Source organism: Varroa destructor, unplaced genomic scaffold, assembly GCF_002443255.2.
Source record: "Varroa destructor unplaced genomic scaffold, Vdes_3.0 BEIS01000004.1, whole genome shotgun sequence".
NCBI classification, from domain to species: domain Eukaryota; kingdom Metazoa; phylum Arthropoda; class Arachnida; order Mesostigmata; family Varroidae; genus Varroa; species Varroa destructor.
In genome coordinates this window covers 47,398,688-47,420,889 of record NW_019211457.1, presented here as the reverse complement: position 1 = coordinate 47,420,889, position 22,202 = coordinate 47,398,688, and the positions used below count along the sequence as shown (strand labels likewise).

Here is a 22,202-nt window from a genome sequence, read left to right as displayed (position 1 = left end):
TTGATTTAATTGTTGATGCAGTTTATAAATTGTTAGATTTATTTCTATAGAGAGAAATAACAAATACGTATAGTACGAGACATAGGCATCAAAAGTCGGCCTTGGTTCACGTGTGATTTCCTATGATTTGAGCCATAGGTAGGCCCTTACAGCTCGTACATTATTCAAATAGACAACACTTGGATAATATACGAATGAATTTGCCTGTTCAATTTTACCCCTGAGCACTCAATACGCCTCAACTTTTACGCATCCTTTACACGTATTTTTTTCTATTACTGCCAAATTGTGCCAAGTCCTAAAACACCAAAACCGGCTTACCTACGAACCCGGTTTCTTAAATCGATGTATGGTATGGTTATCTCATATTCTCGTTTTATAAATTTTAATATTCGTTACGTCGTCACGTACTGATAGATACAAAATCACCAGATCCGTGTGTCTTATAGGCCCCACCAGTACCATTTTATCATACTGACATCTTGCGTCATTCCGAATTGATGCTTAGGAAGTTAGTGGCCTTTCTGAGAATTCAGGCAGGCAGGCAGGCAGGCAGGCAGACAGGCAGGCATCGTCTTTGGATAACCTATAGTCTTTTTGAATTCGACTTGATCATTGATGTGTCGTTCACGTCATCCCGTTCTTAGTCAAACCTACATAAGTGATATTGCTGCTGCTATTGCGGCCCCTGCTATAGCTTCTGTTCAAATTTTCAGCACTGGTTTAGCGAATCGTCAAATGTAGAACGTTGCAGTCGTTGGTCGGCTTACTTTTACAGTTCCGCTAGCACGAGCCCATAGCGATCCCCTATCGTATTCCCGCCATCCTACGAAGTGGCGTCTTTAATGGTGATAGTGATAACCGTTTTTGAGGATTTTTCCTTTTCTTCTATCAGATTATCATCCCGTACTACGATCAAAAGTCTGATGGCTTTCATCGCCACCAACATCACCTTGTTGCCCTTTTCCGATAGGCGACAGGTGGGGTTGGAGTTGCTGTGACACCTCGCCAACCCCATCTCGAAAATATATCCCATTTTTTCGCGCCATTTCGCCGCGTCATCTTTTTGCTTTCTTTTAGTTTTGTCAAGCTGAGCAGAGCGAGACAGGCGAGGATGATGCTGTACCAAAGACTCGGGTGAATTACCAAGGGCTTTCAGGGCCGGCAGCGTGGGCCGTGAACAGTGTCCTTTTGGCTTCATTTTTGTTGTGTCCTGCATATTCAGTACCGTTTCACCTACCCGCGTGACGACTATAGAGCCCACAGAGAGTCAATAGCTTATCTCCAATATACGGCGTGTAACAGCCGCTAGTGAGGATGGCGATCATGTCGAAAACGGTGGAACGTGATCGGGTATATGACGAACTCCGCTTTGCGGTCTACGTTTTACATTGCTTAATTATTGGAAAGGAACGAAGCACACGAAGAAGATAGAAAAAAAAACCGTCGGTAGTCAAAGGGTTATTGTTTTTCTTGCAGCTTCAGTGCTGTTTCCCCGAAGTGAACGCAATGAATTTGCGCTTGGGCATATCGGGAACAACTTTCGAATGGCCGTAAATGTGACCGCGTTGAAGACTACAATCCTGTTAATCACAAAAATTATGATGACGGCTGACTATGCGAAACCGTTGCAAATAACAGCTGTACGGATGATTATCCGACATTGGTTTCAACTAAGAAGAGAGTCGATCAAATAGCGACTAACGCCTTCGTCTTGAGAGCTAGATATGACGTTCACAATGCGAATACGTTTAACTCGTAGAAATCGCGTCACTGTTAAATTAGGAAATGGAATTAGGAAGGAAAAAGGATGAAATTTTCGACATTGCTTTCTTGTGGGTTCCTAATGCTAATGAGCTATGTTTCCCTGTTCCGTAGACGATGGCGCTAACGCTTAGCGCAGAAACGCATTTTAACCAATGAATACTCACTAGTTGCGCCACGAACGGTTTACGTGGCCAAAATTCAAAGGCGTGACTATTTTCTACGCTGTTAAGTACCAGTATACTGATATATGCGAGCGATTGACTCATGGCAAGCCCTCATGTGATGCGCTTGACATTGCCGCTCTTCTTATACATCGTTAAAGCTTTGTCAGAATTCGGTATAAAGCTCCAGAGGGCACCGCCAGAAATGTGGGTCGCAAACGTCAAATTGTCAACATTGATACCGCATCAGGGCACAGAACGAACGCTCGGCAAGGATCCTGGCCTTTCTTTACCATCGTTATAGAACATAAATTTACGAGAAAACGAATAAGCATGATTTTTAAGATATTTCAAAAAATTGAACTGATTCAGAGATAAGCGACCACATAAAAATATCGATGTAGACTTCGGTGTTTTTCATACATCTGTTAAATGCTTCCGCCTGTCTTACATCAGGCTAAAAGATAACGGCAAAACACAGAATATGCAGTCTCATATCGCGTCAGGTCGAATGAGTAGTTCGTCGGGAAGTTGTTCAGAAACTTAATCAGTATTTATCTGAAAATAACAGTAATAACGTGTTAGTTATAGCAGTATATTAAGTGTGAATTGATAAATTTGAGTGATCCACTCGAAGCTAAGAAGATCGATGGGATAAATCCTTACAATGAATGACAGATCCTATCAGGGGTCGATCAATTTCGAAAAGATCGCCGAAATAAGATAGAAACTTCTCATTGGCGCACTTTGATCTTTTGGTTGATTTTAGGACAACTTTAGCTTCGTTTTTTGATTCTCTACAAATGAGAAGATGCACCCACAGTCTGTAGATTCGTATGTAAATATGTTGGATAGACGTAGGAACATTTGTAATCTGTGTCGCTGTTCAATGGTTATTAACTTATATGGATGTATTTTGCATGCCAGAAGCGCAAATGCGAAGCTCAACAAGGTAGAATTTCCTTTAACCTTGTAGGATCAGTCCAGTTGGGATATGGTTAATTTCTGTACGAAATGTATTTAATCATTACTTTATACTGTTGCCTGTTGATTAGGAAGCCTGCAGATAAGCCATATAACAAATCGACAGTTTCTTTGAATTCTTGACGTATACTTTCTTAAAATTCCCAAAAAGTGTGGCAAGGATCAATCGTGCAGTTTTTTTCTTATATATATAAGATGTCGCCAAATTTTATCTAATTTTTTGAATATTGGTGTTCGCGCTATACAACTACTAGAGACCGTAAGCCTCTATTATCCGATGTTCGCACGCCCTTTCGTGTAGGGTTGACAGCATGAGAGCTAGCCAGACCCGTTTTTCTGGGCAGTCTCATAGAGTTATTCGTGTAGGTATTATTTCGGTTTCCTTCGCAATTTTAACGCCATCCGCCACTGCTAAAATATCGAGCGACGATAAAGCACCAGCCGCACTAGATTGTAGTCGCTGATCGTAATGGAATCCTGTACGAAGAAAACACCCACAGAGTTCTCGCGAGAGAGTTGTTGCCGGAGTCGAAGCCTTAGAGTCACTTGCACGCGTAAGAGATAGTAACTAGGAGGAATGCCAGTACTCTAACAAGTGAGAGAAAGATGAGTTAGACGGGTTTTTCAAGGGAACAACGGCTTTCTTGAAAATGAAAAACGATATACAAGATGGCTAAAAGAGTGGTTGCGCCTCCAACCTTCATTTCTGTACACTACCCCCGGCAATGATCATTTATCCGACTTGTGCCGCGCGACGTCAAACAACGTTTGAAGTCCATTGTTAAAGGCCAACGCAGTAATGTTGTGAAAATCTTGACTGCTACCGATTAGTTGTGTAACACTAAACAAGGACTGCAACACACACACACACACAGGGGACTGGCTCTTTGTACAGCCGGTTATATGGATATAAGATTGGGAAATAATCAAGTTTTCTTAATAATCGGCGATACTTGCTCTGGGTATTGCGGCTTAGTGTCGCCGTCATGATGTCATGAGTGCGGACCGTGATCCGCGAATTCAGTAAAGCACCGGTAGCAATGAGCCAGACGCGTCCGAGTAGCAGAAATTCGACGACGTTAGGGCGTGTTATTAATCGAGCAAATAAGGCACTTCGGTACGGTATCGATGTAGGTTTCCCTGTGTGTGTGTGAGACAACCGTGTATTGAAGAATCTCTCTTGTCCTGTAGGTGACTGACACGTTCATCAACGCAGGATACCGGCTCTGTCGAGAAAGACTTTTGATTCCCACGACGTCTCACTGCTACCGCGATCCCGATGGAAAGATAGACCATTGATGAAGATTGGCCAGACCAGCCCTCTACGCAATCCTGTTTTTCATTTTTGCTTCTTTTTTTTATTGGTCAATTTTCGATGCCGATAGCCATCGGTGCGCCAATGTTAATGCGGAACCATAGTTGCCTAAGCAATTAATGAAATTTGACCCTTTATTAACATTTTGTGAGTTACTGTAAACCGCCGATTGCTGGGTAAGGCATCGATGTTTCTGTGTTTATTGACAGTATAAATGATAAAGACGTTTACACGAACACTTGAAATCGATCGGAATATATGCCATATGCATATATTTATACTTGGAAAATTAACTAGATAAAGTCAAACGACTCGAATTAATCTAAAATTTCAATCCTTAAACTGAAATAATAGACCATCAAAAAAAAGACGGTTAGCTCTATCTTATTATTAAGTTGAATAAAGAAAATCGTCTCATCGATTAAAATATAAGTAAGAAATACTGAGCTAAATAAACGTCAGACGTTTCAGTTTCTCTCGACGCGCGAACGAAGTAATTCTATGTTTGTTTTCTATTCGAAGTATAAACGAAGCAAGAGATAATTTAAAAAATACGGAATTTTTTGATAGACATTAACGTTTCCGGACACGGAGAACGTCCGAGGCGGAGTTCTTCAAAATGCTTTTGCGAGTCTGACGTTTTTGGATCCTCTTCGGCGAATAGCTCCGTGGAGCTTTCAGTCGTTTAGCTGTTCATTTTTTCTTTAAATTTGGTTAGTTTTCACACAGACGTTCACTACAAGACAACGTAACGCAACACCTACCATGCACAGATAAACTTTCACTAACAGGATCCCGGGCTTGGCGACTAGGGCGCTCATACAATGACGCGGTTGCTGGTTCGAAACTGCTTTAGAAAAAACGACACTACTACAGGTACTTTTCGATAGCTATAGTAGTGTCGTAACGTAAACAAAAAATCACGCTGTTTCGGATAGTTACTTAAAAGTTAATTTTCCATACAAGCTAAATATTCCGTTTATAAATCGAACGTTTGGTTATCGTTTCAACAAGGGTCATGTTAAGTTATTTGACATTCGCTACGAAATCCTACACGGACATCTACGATAGCAATTAAAGAATAAGACGCTCGTTTCGAAATTATAATAGATGCATGCGTTCCACCAGCCTCTTCGCCAATTCATCAAGCATCGATCATCATCATCATCATAACAGAATGATATCAAACCGCGTTCGCACGGCGACGGCTACCAGCAGTCAGTGCCGCCATGAAATTTCGTCAGTCTCACCGGCGAAGAATCCTTCCGATGAGGAATTTCCCCAGTAATGACATGTATGAAGGCATAAATGTATCTGGCGACTGATTGTCGAAACAGTGCACCGTATAACGTTTTAATTACACGCACATTGCCACTCTAGGCAAACAACGACGGTCGGCATTATTACGCTGACGAAAAACTAGCCACTTTATGTACGCTGATAAAAGTTCTACGACCACAGTTGAATTCGTATTCGACGCAGTTAAACGCCTCATGGGAGAAGGGATTGTGTAGTAGTGATTGTTAAGGAGAATTCATTAAAAAAGTAGCCGTTTGCTCTGACCGTGATAAGCGAGCCGAAGACGGACCAATAGCTATCCGCGTTGCCTTTATCCGTTGATAGCTTGTGTTTGGAAGCGATAACCATTGGCTAGAGAGGAAGGATTGAGGCCGATAGAGTAATGACTGTTGGAACGTTCTTCGAAACAGAGGGAGTAGACATAATTGAGTCCGAATCGAGTTTGCTTTATGTGTAAATGTAGCGTATCATGAGGAATTGTATGCTAAGCAACCTAGCAAAGATTATAGAGAAGACTGTTCGCGATACCGATGAATAGGAATCATCACTCATTTACGTATTGTGCATACCGGTGCAGTTATCGGGTACTGGCATTAGTTCTAAGATTATTTGATTGCCAATTCTGAACGGGGTCTGAGCGGTCTCGTTTAAATTAATAGTTAAGTCAAGAGTTTTGTTCGTTATTTTTTAGTATAGGACATAAACATACTGCGTAATCTACGTATATTGCAAACACGAGGAGAAAAGCTACGCATGTTTGGACAAACACGCGTGTGGATATGTTCTCTGCACGTCTGGAGGGGTCCCCACAATGACATCTGAGGAAGAACGAAATCCTACCCCGGCCCGCCCTGCTGTCGCTGTGCAATTTGAAATAGTTATAGTTCAACTAAATAGGATCTGCCAATCAGGACACAGAGAGATCTTTTACGACTCGAAGTCGGCGCGATGCGGCACTTATCATCAACGGCAGACATTCAGCCCACGCCGGATACAAATTCCACAAGGCGCTCGATTGACGCTGATAGAATCAATACGATGGCAATATTGCAGTGAATTTTAGCGCACATGGAGAAACAGGTTTGAGCTAACAGGTCAATCGGGCACACGAAATTTCTCAAGAAGAAGTTCACCTGAACACGCTAGTTAAATCTAATTGTTTTCATGAAGCTTAGTGGTGAAGACTCGCACCTTTCTTCGAGCTCAGTTTGTATCCAAAATTACCAGAATTGGATATGACTGATGCGACAGCGGTACGCCTTTACTGGAAACAAAAACATGCCGACCATAAAGAAGCCTACCAGGTCGTTCAATATAGTTGATATTATAGTCTTCTACTTAACAACAAATGATCATAGCAAAAATGTCCCATACCGGGTAGCTGGGAGCTTCCACCTGCATAGAATTCACCTGAGAATAACGGTATTGGACTTCAGTGACTGGGGCATTTATGTACATTGTCTGTACTCAGCTATGGATCTTCGGCGCCGTCATGGTAGTACCCGGCGTCTTTGCTAATTAAACCAAGAGACATTGTTGTATAGGCCCTTATCTCCTATACGTATAGGCACATATATTCGTATGTAACACTTCTAAAGCAGGAAGCTTCTCTTGGTTCATTATCTTCCCCGTCTCGAAGACATGGGCACAGTACGAGTATTGCCGCTTATCGGGTACCAGATGCGTAAAGCAATAGCTGTAAATGGCGGTGGCAGAAGCATTTATCAATGTGACTGCCGAATTCAAGTGAAACTGGAATACAAGTGACGTTATTTCAGTATCTACCAGACCCCGATCTGTGATTAGTGGGATCATCGCACTGTGTGATGTTGTGTGTGTCTGTCTGTCTGTCTGAGAACGTGTGCTCATTCTAGCATCGGCCAAGCCGGCCGGGGCGGTCAGAGACGCAGATTAAGTCTAGTTCATTTCGTCTCTAGGCAACGTTCGGGTCCAGCGTTCGGAAGAGGCAGACAGAAACGCCGCACGCGATGCCGGAGAGGCCAACGTGCCCATATAGCTGGCCTGTAATATTAATAATAGCAGTAATCAACAAGTTCAATATAGTTCTCCGTAGTGTTTTGGCGTTTTTACTAGTAAATTGTAGTCTATTATCGCGTTGCGTTTTATAGCAACGAAATTAGACGGGAAATGTGGCTGCCAGTTCCACATCTGTTACGTGTATATCTTTTGGTATTCCCTCTTGTTTGTTTCGTGTTTTTATCTATCTAGGTATGTATGTGTGTGTGTGTGTGTGTGTATGTGTGTTTGAGTTATGTGATCAAAATCAGGAAAACGTGAAAGGGGCTGACCGGACGGGCAGTAGAAGAAGCAGCAGCATGTAAACGGGTAAATGCACCTGTGACTTCCCACCAACTATAACAGTTTTGACATATCAATGTGCAACAGTGCTTCTTACTATCGATATATTCAAATATATCAATCTATTACTATTATATGATTGTCGTTGATTGGTGTTCTTGTAGTTATTGTTACAATGGGTATATTCGATAGATTGGCACGAGAGTAGTCGTGAGCTGAGAATTTATCTTAGTTCTATCGACGCTCGCTGGTATAGGATATGACGAGCTATAACAAAAACTCTGGCTGTGCATAAATGCGCTTATTTATGGGCTGTGATTATCTAGTCAGTGGCTACGGTCAGGAGTCTGCTTCGTCACCGGCTACCAGTTAATTATAGTGGTTGTCAGTGGTGCAATTTTCTTAAGGATGAATCAAAGGAATGCAACAGCATGATCAAATTAGGGTATACGGACTGCATTTATGCTGTATTTTTATTGGCCGCCTAGAAGGTTCGCCTCGTAGACCATAAACTTGAAATATGATTAAAAAAAAAACCCAGAATATTCATGTAAAGCGCCGACTTGCAACGGTGAATATTAAAGCGACCCAGAATGAAGGAATCTGTGAAATTGATGAAAGCGAATTATTCGCTGCTGTTTGAATCATATTTAGTAAAGAGTGCCGTTGTAGTTGATTTGTGTTTGGAGATCAGAGTGCTACTTGATTAATTGTCTGAAAGACCCGATAGATTTGAATATTTTCTTTACCCTAATGATCGGGCTGCTCGGGAAGGGCATAGGCCTTTTTCAGCTTTTAGGTAACCCAGTGCCCATGACTTTGACTCAGGTCGATTTGACTGACTGTTTACTTTCATTGGCAAACTTCAAACCGCTTGATAAACCGTTTCAATTTGGTAAATTATTCATAGGAATATTTATTTTCTTTAGTTTTCGTCAGCTTCCTCTGTTATTAATAGTTTGATTATTATTAACAGACCCGTGGTCGCATTGTTTGACAACCCAGACCATTACGGCAAAATCGTTTGACATGAGCATATAGATCTTCGTCTTGAGATAGTAAATCTAGAGAAAAATCCGAAGAAGGCGAAGAAAGTTCACTAGCTGAGTGTCGTTTGTGTCGACATCAGTAGCAGGCATAGGAAATAATTGGGGCACCCAACCGTCGGGGTTTATCCATCTACACTGTCACGGTAGACATAGTAGATGTTTCATCGTTTGCTTGATTTCTCCAGGCCATTAATCAGCATTTCTAAATATAATTATCAGTAATTCTCTTATTTTACACCAGTGTTGGCATGGGCAACATCGTCCGACAGGCCGACCTAACTTCCAGATTCCAGTAGCTGCTCTCACAAACCGGTCGTTACAAGGCCGGCTTTCCTGCTAATGATGAGCAGAGCATCACTATTTCAGCTCGAGTGCCGTTAGCATGCCACATATCGGCGACTCACATCTGGGGGCCAGACTAGAGGTGACATGCTGACGTATGATGTACGGTTCAACGGTCGCAAGTGACACAGTCGTACCCGCGTTGACAGTATGGTTATCATTGAACGACACGTCGATAAGCAAAAACTTGTGACCGTGATGCATTGGCGTGGATAATGTGTTGCTATCATGGCGTACAAAATGGCGGGCCTGCCCCGTACAGCAAATAATTGGTAAAGTCGTCGCCAACTATTTGACTAAACGAATCAGCTGAATGTGTTCGACTTTACATTTTCTCTTAGGCTCACATTGGCTAAATAGAACGTCGTTACACGATTACATACTTAATACCGCGCTATGGCAGTGTAGTTTACTAATTTGCTCAGTATTTGTAGTGCTACTAGGAATACGGTTCCAGTCACTATGTACACGAAGACCTGGCTGTCTGTATTTATCTACCGATATATATATATATATACACCTTACTCGTTCTTGTTTTCATCTTCACTCCCGACTCAAGTTCTTCTGCAAGGACCGGCTACTGCAAGTATCATCTTATAGGTGCTCAATAATCGCTCATTGTCGATTTGAAGCTAGTGTTACAAAGGCCTCCCATAGAGACACGCATCTAAAGACAATCAAAAACATAGGCCCGCTCTTACATAGACCCATATGCACAATTCCCATTTACACACACGTACAGATATATTAGAAAGTACACACAATTGCGGAATGGATTCAGTGTAAAAAGCAAGTAGTTAAGAGTGACCGTTTTTTTTTGTCAAATATTTTTCACGTATTAGTTGTAGCAAAGATATCAGTCTGTTATGCAGTTGTCCACTCATCGCTAGAAGGCTCTCTTTCTCCACTTCATAAATGGCAAACGATGTTATCTCGTCTAAGTAACGAGTGAACAGCAGCGATGGATCAAGAAAATCTCAAGGGACATCATAGACAACAAACGTACATATTATATACACAGACGCACACAATTTTACCCGAAGGAAAATATGTAACCAAACGGCAAAAGCCAATGGCACCACTTCTACCAGGGAGGAGAAAAACCGTGAAGAGCGCACGTCACAGTACAGCGAAGTTCGTGTGTGTATGCGTGTGTTTGTTATTGAACAAATGACATTGCCCCATCTCACTATTTTGCCGCCCAGTCAAACTCCATCCTTAAAAGCAGCAGACTCTCAAGCTGGCCCGCTATTCATGTAATTACAGGTAACGGGTCGTAGATGCCGAGGACGGCCATATATATATATATATATATATATATATATATGTACATGACTGATTCTTACTTACTCGTCAAGTGTACACTTTTCGTTGTGCAATTTTGATCGGCCAATGCGATATTTAGTTGTTCTTCTTTTTCGTAAATTTAAGAGGCGGACCCCCGAAAAAGAGAGCACCTATTGGAGAAATAAAAAGTAAGTGACGTTCCTGCTAGAATTATTATTAAGGACAAAGCAATAACAGCCTTATGGTGGACAGCAACAATTTAATCTTAATTTTTTGCGAGCAGACAAAAAATAGATAATTTTAAGGTGTACAATAAGCTACTGTGATGATTATGGGAGAAGTTTCGGCCAGGTGACATCTATTGGTAGCTATAATTGAATTCTTTCGTACACAATTTAACTTTTTTTTTTGCCAGAAGCCCATTATTCATTGAGGATTTTGTCAAATTGCGAGAATCGTGTGAGCCCCAGACGTAGTCGTAGTAGGCTAAATGGATCTTCGTAATGAACAAATAGATGTTATAAAATACGAACAGGATGAATGATTCCAACGATTAAATAAACTGAGCAATTATAACCGCGTATCGTTGGGTATCTAATAAATCATTATCTAGATGTTCATTTTGAAGCACAGAATGTTTTTATGAAGCGAACGGTATCCCAGGGAGAATTCGTTTCGGTCGCGGTGAAAAGCTATAAGAAGTATAGATCTATTTGTAAATATTTACCCTCGATGTGCATTTGAGTCGAGCAACGGGTGATGTGAACATCCGCGTCGCGCGTGGCATTGTTCCCGACGTAAGGCGTCTGCATGGGAACCCTGACGTTGTTATCTACTCCGCCCTCATGTAATTTTCAATTGTGTGCATTATACCTGCACTTATGGATACTATATCCGTTGTTCTTAAGATCTAACGATCTAATGAAGTTGTGCCTCATAAAGACAGCGAAGATCCCAGAAAAACAACCCCAGCTCAGATTTTTACTTCCGCTTTTTCGTTGCTAGAATCTCTCATACGACCATAAACATTGTGTACGACCTTCACTTTCGAAAACCAAAGGTACGTGACTGATAGTGCATAAAAAGAGTTTCTGCACAGTGGCTGATGAAGCAGATTTCTAAGTAGTGATTTTATGAAATTAATTCTTATCGTGTCATTTTTAGAACAGCAGAATGTTTGGGCTAACTTCAAACAAATAACTTTTAATAAACATTTAAAGAAGATGTTTCTTTGTCCCTAAAGCTACAAGATTAATTAGATACATCAGCGTCACTTACGCATAGCATCTGGCCAGGTAGATCCATGGGCATAGCTTCACTCCGAACTCAAAATATGATCCGTAGCTATGGGTGATTGTGTTTTTATTATTTCAAAGTGGAGATACATACATACACCTTGTTTGCATGAATAAAAGTGGTATTCAATTAGCAAGTTGTCACTGTCAGGTAGCTAAAAATGGGTAGGGTCACCAGGCAAAATTACCGGAACCTGTCTGAACGTTTCTTTAGGCAACTAACGTGGCCGTTCGCCATGTTGCCTGTGCCATCCGCTTCTTCGTCGCTCACGGCCCTGTGCAAGCCAATAACAACCTGCATTTAACGCAACAGCAAGCAGAACTTTTTTCCAAAGGATTCGGCAGAATGTATTGAATCATCATCTTAATGACGCCAGAACTTTGTTGTTTGTTTGTTTGTCTTTGTGTGTTCTCTACACTGAGCTTCGGCATCGTCTACTGTGCCGACTTATGTTATTATGGATAATTTGCTAACACAGAATAAGGCGGTATGGTAAAAAAAAAAACGTTCGCCGCCTTTGTGACAAACAAAAGCTCATTCTTTTTTCTTTATTTTTAAAGCTTTCCTCTTGCTTTTAACGTCAATATATTTATTCTGTACACTCTTTTGATCAACAGCATTACGGCCTAGAGAGACATGTCACAAACAGTCGTCTACTGTGAAGCCAACCATGTACAGTTTGCCCCTTTATCTTGTGCTTGCCCCGTTTGGAATCCTCGCACCCAGATGTACGGCAGCGATTCAAAAGCATAAATCAAGTGTCTACAAAATATCCGATAGCCGACGAGCTCGCGCTGGCGAAAAAGTGGTGGTCAACATTTACATTGCGGGCCCCCCGAGAATGTCAAGGCTAAAAGCTAAACGGAATACGGAGAGAAACGAACAGTGGATAGCAGTCGAGAACACACACGCAGGAACTTTAAATCGGACACCATCAAGGCCCGAAAATCGACGAAGACAGCAGCGGTAAAGAAAAACCGAAAGTAAACGTCGGAGACTGCGCCATGCGTCTCGCCAAGGCCCCCTGTACCCCCTTTCCCGAACGCTTCCGCGAAGAACGGCTGCATTTGAAGTTTTCTGTGCCAAGGTCTCCAGATCAATCCACAGGTCAGTTTTACATATGCACATTGGTAAGACAACATTCTCTCACTGGCCCGATAGGTGGCACACATGCAGTGAAATTAAAATCAGAGTCATCACATTATATTACAGATCTAAAACTGAAAAAAAGAAGATCGGCTTTTTTAACGTCGACCTAATTAGTAAAAGCTAATAATAGCCAATTGCTATTCTGTAATAACGGATGTCGTTCTAACTTCGACCAGTTTTTTTCTGGAACGTTCACAAGATCTAGGAAGTTAATCGTATTAGTATTTGACACATCTTGATTCCAAAGTCCTGTTTCAATTAAAATCCTATCATGAAGTACGGGTGTCTGTGTTCTTCAACGTCACTCTATACCAGCGCTTCTTAGTTAGCGATCTTACTTATTAACAGTAATGTTTTCAATAGAGTGCAATTAACAAGTTCCATTACAATAGCTTACCACGCTTTTCGAAAAATCACCCATTCTTCTGACGTCCAACTACAGCTTGTAATACTGAGAAGAAAGTAAAAAAATCAGCCTGTAGAGATGATACCAATCACAGGATTCAACTATGAGTACAACGTCTTATACGTTAAAGATGCCGAGTTGCTGTACTCCTCTGTGGAACAGAGCTGACTACTAAGTGTACGCGGATATGTAGGCAAATGCGCGTGGTAAACTGAGCTAAAGTAAGACAATGAGGTGTGCCGGTTCGAAGGGTACAAAGGTGGCATAGTTAACTGCATAGCTCGAAATGGAAGCGACAATTGGTTGCGGTCCCGATTGTTGTTTTCTTTGCAATGGCGGGCGAAGGAGAAAAATCGCCCTTCGATTACCTGTTCGAATTTTGTAGCCATCTGCAATAGACATGACTGCCTTTTGTGGCCATACGATATCGCCAGGGACAACGGTAATCAGGTAGCCGCGAGAGCCGGTGAAGTCCAGCAGAGTAATTTTCTACTTTGTGAAGCCCGGGGCAGCGTCTCCTCCAACCCCTCCCCCCTTGTCGGTAGACTGTAGCACGAAGAATCATTCGTAGGCTGAGGGTGACTGGCTAGGAAAACGCGTACAACGTTACTGCCGTGTCGTTCCAATGAACAAATATCTATGGATATAACTGTGTCCTTTATGGCGCCAATGGCGTCTTCAATGGCGACGCTGGCGGCAGCTACGATACCGTAGAAAGCCGAGGAGAGCCCCACTCCTCCGAGCTCGGGTGGCTCATGGCGATCACGAGTGATGATGATTCGATGCTTCGTGCTGGCACATCCGCTCTGGACGTCTTGCATGTATATATCTCTGTACGAATATCTATGCGTGGCGCCAAACCCTTATAAGTTTGAAAAATGAAGCACGTCGTTCATCTATATTGAACGACTACGACGATGCCGCGCTGCCTTGGCTTGCTGGTCGCTCGTCGCTGGTCCAACTTTAGATTATGGTCACTCGCATTGTTAACAGACGTCCGTAGTCTACCAATGGCTAGTCAAATTGGTGAAATATGGCAACATGAATGTGACATTGCCTGTTGTTGCTGCTGATGCCATTGAGGAATTAACGATGAAGTTCAACCGAGGAGGATTCAGAGGCGGGCAAAATCTTCATCTTCTCAGATGGTTCGAATCGCACGCTCATTCAAAATCACTGGCAGCGTGATGGAGCCGCCATGGCGATGTTACTGAAATAACGACATGGAATACGAAATTATCGAAGGAAATGACATCAAATAATGTTATATCGGGGCTAGTAGCGCGGGTGAAGTTCAGGGATGGAGATTCAATGAGGACATTGGCCAACCTTGTTGCTTCTGTCAGGTCTGTTATCTCATACGGTTCTAGTTCCATTCTAGTCAGATCAAACATCGAAGCCCAAGTGAACCGAGATAAAAAAAAATTACCACAATTATAGGACTGGTTAATAGTTTCAATGCACAGCCGAAATCCGGGAAGCGACTCACGAAGGCATGACCTCGAACAGGCCTCAGTATGACTGCGAGCTCGTTGGGTTAAAATGAACAGTTGTATTGAGTCGTTCCAGGGTACTCCGTTAATGATAAAATGAGAATAACCAGAAGATGGCTACGATCGAAACATTTAGTTATTAAATTTGTAATAACAAAAAAACCGCTAGCATGGCTTTGGTGTCATGATTTTGTGTGTGCAAAATCGTGAAAACTTCCTATCAGGTTGGGAAGAAAACGATCGAAGACATCGCTTCCGGGACACCCCACGATTGTGATACAAATATGACTAAGGTGGTAAAATAGATCTTTGCTAAAATGGACAGTGATCAAGCATCCTTACCGCTAATGAGCTCAGCGTATTTAGAGGTGTGAAGTGCAAGGATATTTTTTTAGCTTACGGTGATTTGTTTTTTTGCCAAGAACGTTCAGGGAGTCATTAGCGAGCGATTCGAAGCTGAGATTAGACAAGGCCGATCTACAATTAGCCAAAGAATAAAAGAATTATATACGTCGATCATCCTGTAATCGATCTCCGCTCTGAACACTATAGGGCTGTTTGCTCAACTAACTACCGAAAACTGAGAGGGGCATGAGATGGAAGCGTAAAACGATATAGAGGGGCACTCCGCTTCGACTGAGTATTACTACATTGACATTATTGATATTTCCATATAAAATAGTAAAACTTACCTGTCTCAGAGATAGTAGATAATTATATTTGTACCATTGGCCTTCACAGATCAGGAGCTTATCGTCCCCCCTTAATTCTGTCCAACCGATAAAATTTTTCATTTCGGTCGAACTTCAAGCAGAGATTCAGATACTTATGAGTGCACTGTATAAATTCAGCTAAAAGACATGGAATCGGAATAACCAGTGATTGTGACTAATGCATAGATCACTTAAACACAGGACAGATATAGAAAATAATTATAATATTGTTTATTTGAATTTTTTTGAGAACGATCGAATTTAGGGAAAAAACAATCTGTTACCAGCCTAAAGAGATTAATATGGAAAATAATTACGCTTATTAGTGCGGCTACATTTGTTAATGGGTCAGTGTTTTTAAGGTTTCGATACGAACCTTTTACTCGGTACTTTTGTTAATATAATGTGGTTATGGCCATTTTCATGTTTAAGTAAATGTCAACAGAAATCATAATCTTCATTGGCGTTTCAATAGAAGTTAAAGAGCGGCAGACCAAACATGTTCTTCTATCCACTATCCATATTCTTCCACTAGGAAACATATTGTTACCACTGCTTGTTAGTTAAGCATGTAAGGCGTTATTGAACTAGTCCTAATGAAAGTTATACTTCTAACTTGTTATTAGGATCACACACTGGTCAAGAATATCAACTTCAATCGAAAAAAAGGACGAGAGCATTTACGAGATTCTTTCAACGCAAGAAGAAGCGACTGTTGCTTTTGAAAATAGTAATACTTGAAATCAAATTGTAGACCACAATAGACAAAGCAAAGGTAAAGGTCCTTTGACTTTGTTTGATGGAAATCTCACCGTTCACAAACGAATGCAGTAAAATTATGCAATTATTAACCCAGAATTATAGCATCTACGTAGTAGTTTCGCCGAGCGAGCTGGCAAAAAGCATGCCAAGGATAGTTTTCTCGGTAAGATCCTTACCAGTGTGTCGCCTCTTGAAGAAATGGGCAGAAAAAAAATTCAAAACAGCCTGCAAAAATTCTAGGCATGGCAAACACCTTTCACGACGGTGATACACAACCTCCGGATGCTTCGGGCACATGTCACATTCGAATATAACAGTCTTGATGTGCGCGTCTCTATTTACAATGTAGCTAAATCATTTGTATAAGGATTTTCTCCCTGTTGCTTCTTTCCGGTCGCTCGCTGTTTAGCGTCGCCTGACAACACCTGACCCGGTAGCAGCACGCAATCACATATCCACCTGTTCGTGCTGATTCTTTTTCATCGTCTTCGACATCCGTCGACGCCGCACGATCAAAATGTCCGACGCGGCACCGCGTTACGCTAGGGTCGCGCTAAGTGCTCACTTGCCTTTGGATCCTGTCGTTGCATATACTTTAACACGCACTTTTCAGAAACCTAATCTGAGCTAGCAAGCTTTGTGCATATGTAGTCCTTTGGTCGAGCTACTCCAGCTCATCGTACCTAGGCCAACTTCGTGCTTACGAGGCAAGCTACGCGCAGGCCGCACTTCGATACCGGGAAGGCTGTTGGTGATGGCACGTTGTCGTGCAGTAGTCAGCCATCAAAAAGACAACGTACGGGCAGTCGTTGTACAGTAAGATCCTGCTGGACGTCCGAAATATCGTTTGGATCTGGGTTCTTTACGAAAAATGCACAGAACGTAAACCCATTTAGCGGTGTGACCGATGAGACCACCTGGGCAATCGAGATCTGAATATATTAGTGTATGAAAACTACCTACAAATGCCGAATATGTATGTATATAAAATTTTTGCTTTGCTTTTTTAATAAGTAACTATTAGTTGGTAGGTAATGATGAACATTTTACGTTGCCATGAAGCCTAGTTCGGTAGTTACAAATTTACCAATATAACGCTATTAATAGTATACGATGTTTACTACTGTGAGCATGTCATATTGTATCAAATGAACGTACTACAAACTCATTGGTCCATTAAACATTGAATATCGAATTCTTTAAATTCACATTTGGGCCCTCTGACTGATCTCGGTGCCGGAGACGTCGCTTGTACTCGAACCGTTTACTATCTCTACCCATTTTAGGGACATTGTTACAATTTATGAGCGTGCGTAAATGCTCTAAGAACATTATTGAAAAAATCACTTTCATGGACACTAGTTAGTTCTACAAACGTTTCAATTTTTTCCTTTTTCAATAATTTGCTTTAGCTTTTCTATAATTTTTGACATATATCAGGTACTTCGAAATTTTCGAAGTAAATATATGTGAGGAAACACCATATGTACATCCATCTGTCATTTATTTATAGTAAAACGCTACAAAATCGGCGAAGATTCGGGCCAGTCGATTGTCTCGTCCTTGATTTCCGACCGTGGGAACTAACGGCAGCCGTAGCAGCAGCACCGCTTGGGTGATCGACCACTCCGGCGATTCCGTCTGAGCTCCGGCATCTCCGATCATCACTGGCATTACTGCGGGCACAATAGCGTCAGCCAGACCCAGGGAGTGGCGATTCTTTCACAGTCGGCGCCTGTAGGCAGAGCGGTAAGCTGATGGTTGCACATGGTAACACGTTACCGTTTGCAATAGCGCCGACAGAATTGAATAGCGTGAATCTGGAGTACCTAGAAGATGACCATCATGAACAGGTTGTATAACGTGCAACGATCGTACCCTAGGACACAGGCGGACGCGGATGAAGATGCCGATGCAACGGGTTACTGCAACGAATGCAATATGTTGCGCGCAAGCGTACCCTGCAAATAGCATCCAAGCGGTAGCGAATTTTTAACAGCGGCCGGATATTCTTTCGTTGCCAAGTCCTCCACATGGACAGGATAGCTCGACGATCGCCACCGCGACTACTTCTTGGATTGATTTCGTCGCGGCAAAGATGTAGTTTCCCTTATCTGTGGCAATTCACATTGCCCCGCATTTTCGTTGTTCGTGTTACTATCATTGACTAATCTTAACCCTATTGCTACATCAACTTGCTCATATGTAGAGCTCATAGGTGGGCAAATATAGAGACGACAAGAGAAGCGTTGCGAAAGCATTGTGAGTCCTCGTCATCCGCAGTAGTGAAGTATCGGAAAAAACCAATGGCGTCAGCTCTGCGGTTACTGAACAAGATGGTGACGGTATCGCTGATGCTATTGACAGAAGTGATTATGAGGATAACTGCACCCAACATAACTATTCAGTGGGCTTTTATGCTTCATTCTCGAAGGATCTATTTGGGCCTGTGGCTGATTTGCCTCCTGGACTGCCCCGTGCTCTGACTTTCAGTTGCTACTTTCCGCGATGATTTATGGATTAAAAAATCACATGGTAACAACAACAACAATAGCGACGGTCACAATAACCTATGCTGTGGTGGTTTTCATGTCGAGGACAAATGTCGAGAGGGATCAAACGTAGGTAGGCAAGGAAAACACAAGAAATAGTGCTTGCGGTTGTTATTGGTTTACTGCTGAAGCTGCGATCGCCGGATCGATCATCAATCGTCTGTTGATGCAGAACGCGATTTTCGTTTGATTTGAACTAGCGTAGGTTAATGCCGCCGGATGAAACGGTAATTAAGAGATCGGCTGCTAGCCGCAAAGATCATTTTCGTCGTAATAGCTATCGTCACTATGATGACCATTGTTACCACTGATGCACTAATACACTAATAACAGTAACAATTATAATAAGCACAAAAACATAAATAATTACAATATTATTTACTACGATTTTGGTGCGTCTGAGCGTGTTATTTCAGAATTCAACTATTCCTATAATCGAAAATGCATTTTTCCTGGCCATTGTCAATGACAGCGGCCTGTTTATGTATCTGTCTTCGTGCTTGTTACCTGTAGTAGATGTTATACATCTTTCAAGCACCTACATAGATATTTTGGATCCTTTACTGATCGTTCCTGAAGTCTTTATTGCGACAAAAGTAACGGCCACCACTATATTTGTTGTTTAAGGCACACGCCTTCTCTGCATCCACGTGTTGGCCATACATGTTATGGTGGTCAATATATTTCTGGACTAACATGCAGTGAACAGCTACATAATACTCGTGGAGGCCATATCAATATAGCAGCATTATTTAGTCATCTCCATCTATTTAGTACAAAGTAATTTAGTTAAATGCCCAAAACCACGCAAGAGGTGGTATTTACTTCCGAAGGTCGCCAAGGATATGAACTGGCAGCCGTCATGGACAGCACATTTAAAGGGCTCATATAGAGGCGTCTTTAACCTCGAAAACTTGGTAAACTATACGAAATACCAGTAGAGGATGCTACGTTGGGAAAAAAAATCACCGCGAGACCTTGGAAAGAGATTGGAGGCATTCATGTTTCAATGACAACGATTAATCTGTTTATGCTTGAAGGTGCCAAACCAGTATGCTATGTTCACACAGGAGACGAGTGTGTCGTTTGTGAGGAATTGAGCTAACCGATTGTTCCTACTTTTCCAGCGTGCCCTTGCCAACTAAATCTCGATAATAGTATCTCTAATTCAGCTTGAAAACCTATATCGTCCTAATAGCAAACTCTGACAGCGGATCATTCTCATCGACTATGGTGGAAGTAAGCTCAAATGAAGCCTATCTCGACGAAATTTGTCGACAAATCGCCGACAATATGTCTGCCTACAGAATCATTTTGCTTTACGTAAAGCTATTTAGCTGGCCAGGCGCAATGATGCGATCTATTCGACTTCAGAGTGATCTAACACAGCCATATAGAACATCGCTTGATACGAAGCCGTACCAGCCAATGGCCGGTCTCCTCTAATTCAATTCTGTCCATGGTCCATCAAGTATCGCTGCGATGATGTGTATACCTTCCTGACTTTGTCTGGCCGTCTGCATAAACATGAGCGTGTACCGTAAGAACTCAGCTGGCCTGATTGTCTTTTCCCATTGCTAGAATGACACCGCTTCACCAAATACCGAAAATTATATTTCACACGGCGGAACACAAACACGTCAGCCTAGCAGAAACACAGTAATTCTCCCTCAGTGTAGCACGTCTCTATACAAGATTGAGAAGCAAAAAAGCTACGACGACAAATATATACATATAGATTCACACACAAACAGACCAATTTCGAACGTGCGCCAGCCTGAGATGTGAGTCGATCATAATAGCCGTACAATTATCTTCTGTTCGTTTTCCTTTCTTCACGACTTGGTAATATTGATCGACGCACGGAGACGCAGAAGCCAGCAATGGCTGCTACGTACTACTACTACTACTACTACTACTACTACTACTACTACTACTGCTACTACTACTACGGTCAATTATCGCAGTAGTACTGACATCGGCCAAACGGTGACAGTCGCGGAAACAGCCAAAGTGATCACAGCTTCAGGGAGCCACGGCCGTAATTTCGGTAGCACATAGCCATTTTGATCATCACCAGAATCATCATTCTAATACAAGTACAATATTGTTGGTACTTAGCAATTGTACCAAACATTCGGAAGCAACGGCAGTAGCAGCCACGGCTAAGTCAATCTAATCTTCATATTAATATATGACGATGTGATACAATAAGTGTGCAATAATATTTCTACGTAATGGGAATAATAACAACGATGACCCTAGCAATAATAGTAGTAATGATGACAAGAAAAAGAAGGCAAAAAATTCCTCATCATCTTCAGAAGACACAGGTCCGTTTATACCGTCCGAGCGGTGAGAATGGGGATGAATTGACGAGTTGCTGCCAATCAATGGATTTACTGAAAACCACAAGTGAAAAGCAAACTTTTGGGGGTCGTATTGAGTAATTGTTATATAGTTGTGAAAGATTTCAGTGCGACGAGACCATGAGTCATGATATTCTGATTGCTGACAACTGAAGTCTGCTAAATTAGGGGGCGTGAATGGTATCGCTATAAAGATGTCGGCAGACAGCTGTGGTTGGCTGTTCGTTTAGATCGCTAAGTAACTGTTCTATTCAACTTTAAAGTCGCCTAATTAAGTTGAGAATGATACACATTAGACAGATTTGATCGATCGAAAATTTTGAATAGAATGCAGCTAAATACCGCCGCCACCGCTCCGTTCTCTTCCCCACTTGAATGCCGCCAGCTAAGGAACTACTTAAATGAAGAACGTTTATCAGTTACGGTCTCAGCATTATAGAGTTTGTGAATCCGATTGTAGCGGAGAACAATTCGTTCCTTACAGCCGTTATCAACCCACGCAATAGACGGTAATTTTCGGTACGTGGGTAGTGAGATTGAATTGAGGTAACTGATCTATTGGCATGGATTTGTCATCTCACGCATTTATGTATAGAATCATTTTAATGCCGACTCTGTTGCTCTGCAGGTCAACGGCAAAACGAGCGAAAAAAAAAACGCTCCCTTACGGGCGGCCATTTTATACTACCTGGCTAATACGAAGTTTGCCTTCCGTTATCTGCACTGACCGTCGTTATACAGGCTACAACTGACGTAATAGGACGACTCCAGCATGGCCACTCCGCGCTCACGACTATCGGTTGGCCTAAAAATTTATCGACGTAGACAAGCGCCCAGTGGTGACTGTCATTGGCATTATATCGATGAATATAGTCCTGGCTATCGCTACCGCTGTCCTACTGGAATAGTCGTTATTTTGCTATGTGGTGTTATCCAGGA

General features: G+C 42.0%; 1 long non-coding RNA gene across 7 annotated transcripts in view; it reads left to right on the top strand.

Moving 5' to 3' along the window:
• LOC111249569 (uncharacterized) overlaps positions 1 to 22,202 on the top strand; it is a 74,965-nt gene that overhangs the window by 3,868 nt on the left and 48,895 nt on the right. For 6 of the 7 annotated variants that reach the window (XR_015326556.1, XR_015326554.1, XR_015326555.1 and 3 more), the window contains exons 2-3: positions 10,503 to 10,711; positions 12,437 to 12,926. This is a non-coding gene — a long non-coding RNA (uncharacterized LOC111249569). The remainder of the gene's footprint in view (positions 1 to 10,502; positions 10,712 to 12,436; positions 12,927 to 22,202) is intronic. The other variant, XR_002672976.2, reaches the window with a different exon arrangement.